At 50.2% G+C, this 2,946-nt stretch overlaps 1 protein-coding gene across 8 annotated transcripts in view; it reads right to left on the reverse strand.

The window, feature by feature from the left end:
• Positions 1-2,756, reverse strand: part of WAPL (WAPL cohesin release factor) — a 112,743-nt gene extending 109,987 nt beyond the window's left edge. For 3 of the 8 annotated variants that reach the window (XM_023763714.1, XM_023763713.1, XM_023763712.1), the window contains exon 1: positions 2,325-2,754. The gene's annotated coding sequence lies outside the window, so the exon portion shown is untranslated. Of the gene's footprint in view, positions 1-957; positions 978-2,324 lie in introns of those variants that run through there. The other 5 variants (XM_006100102.3, XM_006100099.3, XR_002831993.1 and 2 more) reach the window with 4 other exon arrangements.
• Positions 2,757-2,946: the final 190 nt, after the last annotated feature.

Here is a 2,946-nt window from a genome sequence, read left to right on the forward strand (position 1 = left end):
CTACTCAGAATGGTGCACAGTACAAACTTAATGACTCGCTCACGTGTGTATATTATCTATTTGTACATCCCGCTAAGCACAAGCTGCGGAGTATTATTCTCTCAAAACGAAACTATAGTACTGGGGGCGCGGCTTAGGTACATCATTTCGAGCTGATGGGCTCCTCCAAGCTACAATGCTTCTCGGATTATTAAACGAAGCAGCAGAAACATGTAACTTTATTTTCTATTCGCTTATAAAAAATAAATGGTTTCATCTGAATTATCGACATCTTAATAGCAAATCTAGGAAAAATTTCAGGACAGTAAATCAGAAGAGTCAAGCACTGTTAAAAACAAGTTACCATACAAGTACTCTTTAAACACTACCAACTCTTTTCCGTTTCTTTGACATTCTTAAGTTTAAATATTTAAATATAACTAGCAAAAAATGAACAATTGCCTAGGAGCTTGAAAAAAATCTTCATCCTTACAACTGGAATGATATCCGACATATATTTTTGTTTTGATTTTTCTTTTCTGACATTTTTAAATATACTTGATCTATCCTTTAAATGTTTTCCCTGTATTAACTTAATCACTATAAACTTAGTTTTCTCTATATTCAGTAGAGAATTTCCCCCTCTGGTGTTTGGTTAGAGGCCAATTCTAATTTGACAAAATAATAATTTAATCATCATACACACCTGAATTAAGATTAAGAGTCCATAAATTGTTTGAAAACCTCTTAACGTATCACAGAACTTTTTTCCCTTCTACTGGAGATTTACACTAAAGAATCTTATTGTCTTTTTTAAGTACTGCCTAAACAAAATTAAGTATATTTGGCAGTTACAAGAATTACAAACTGAAGTGATTTTGCTTTATTTTCATTCCTCCAAGAATGTAAAGCCTTGATCTACAAACCTACATTTACACACAGATCCCAACAAAGCTGGAATGTTCTGGACACACTTACACAGTAATGACCTAAAAATGTTGACTGAAGGCCAAACCAAAAACCTAGACTTGAGCTCCTTTAGACCCACACCAGAAAAACCCACTGCAAAAATGGTCCTGGAATCAGCTGCAAGCTGAAAGTCTGAAGGTAAATATTTAATGTTAAGGAGTTATTTTAAAGAAAAATCATGCTTATATCTTTAAAAAGAATTTGTCTTTTACAAAGAAATACTAAAATACTGAAGAAATGATGTCAAGGATTCTCTCACTTCAAGGGGTGTGGAAGGTAAAGTGTGTAAAGGAGAAAATTTCAGTGGAGTTAATAACTTAAATCTGAGAGATGAGTACATGAGAGTTCATTATATAATATCCCCTACTTTTCATTTCCTTCACAGTTTTCCATGTCTGTTTTTAAAAAGACACTAGACAGCCCTGGCTGGTTTGGCTCAGTGGATAGAGTGTCGGCCTGCAGACTGAAGAGTCCCAGGTTCGATTCCAGTCGAGGGCACATGCCTGGGTTGTGGGCTCGGTCCCCGGTGGGGGGTTGTGCAGGAAGCAGCCAATCAGTGATTCTCTCTCATCATTAATGTTTCTATCTCCCTCTCCCTTCCTCTTTGAATTCAATAAAAATAATATTTTTTAAAAAGTCATTAGACAGATTATTGTGATGGCATTATGTAAGCCTACAGTGTGAAGTGTGTATACAGTAAGAAATAAGGATGCGGACATACTTGACACTATGTTAAGTCTATTTCAAGTACACAGGCTATGTTGCTCAGGCTTCCACTTCCAAAGAAGGGATGATTCAAAACTAAGTATTTTCGGCCGCTGGGCCTTTTCCTTCCCTTAGCCAAAGTCAATTTTGAGGGAAGTACGCTAAGTCCTCACACTTGCCCCCGTCCAAATCCAGAGTCTTTCGGCTCCCCGAGGTTTTAGGGGAGTCCCTTCGGCAATGAAGCCGGAAGGGGCAAAGCTAGCCCCCCCAGAATCCCTCACCTGCGGCTGCCAGCGCGCAGAGGGCAGCGCGAGCGGGCGGCCCCCCTCCGGAGCTCGACGCAACTTTCCTGCTCCCCGCCCCCACCGCCCAGGAAGGGACGTCGCTCCCCGACGCCCCGGAAGCCTGGGCCACCGAATCCCGGGCCCGCCCAGGCCTCGGAGGCGCCGGGCGGAGGGAGCGGGCCAGGACTCCGGGCTGAGCCGGCACACTCGGCGCGGCTGGGGCGGGAAGTAGATCAGCAGCCGCCCGGGGAGAACTCAGAAAAGGGACAAATAATAGAGAGTTCGGGTGTCCCTGCCCAACTTCCTCCGACCCGGGCGGGGAGACAGCCAGCCTCCCGTCCCCCGCCGGCTCGCTCCGGCCCAGGCAGCCGCCCAGACCGCACTCACCCTCGGCGCCTGGCGAGTGCTGTAGCCTCGGGCCGCCTCCGCCTCTCCCGCCCCAACGGCCCACGGGCGGGCGCTGGCGTCCCGCGCGGAAGGACGGGGCCCGCTGGTGCGCGGAGAGCGGCGAGGGCTCCGCCGCCGTCAGACCCCGCGACTCGGCTCGCGGTAAATAGGAAACCGGTGAAGGGGGGAGGAGCGGCGGCACCGCAACTTCCCTCCGGGCCTCGAGCGCCCCAGCCGGGCCTGGGCAGGGCCTCCCGGGCCGCCGAGCCCGCTACGTGCCGCCGCTGGGCCGCCGCCGCCGCCTGCGCCGCCGCTTCCGCCGGTGAATGGTCAGCGCAGGAGTTTGAACAGGGCCCTGAACCATCTCAACGCCATTTGCGCTCCGGCCCCCACCTCCTTCCTCCAACAGCCGCTCGCTCCGTCACTCGCTTCCCACAGGCCCCGCGCGGCTGTCCGACCTCCGCAGCCAATCGCGCGGCTCGCTTACTCAAACCGCCGCGCAGGCGCCGCGCCGCGCCCTGCACGCGCCCAGCGCCCGCCAATTGGACCGGCTGCAGCGCACGACGAGTAGTTGTAGTTCCGGTCCGCGAGTGGCGGGATGCGCAGAGCCCGCGCGGTTGCG

Source organism: Myotis lucifugus, unplaced genomic scaffold, assembly GCF_000147115.1.
Source record: "Myotis lucifugus unplaced genomic scaffold, Myoluc2.0 scaffold_298, whole genome shotgun sequence".
NCBI classification, from domain to species: Eukaryota; Metazoa; Chordata; class Mammalia; order Chiroptera; family Vespertilionidae; genus Myotis; species Myotis lucifugus.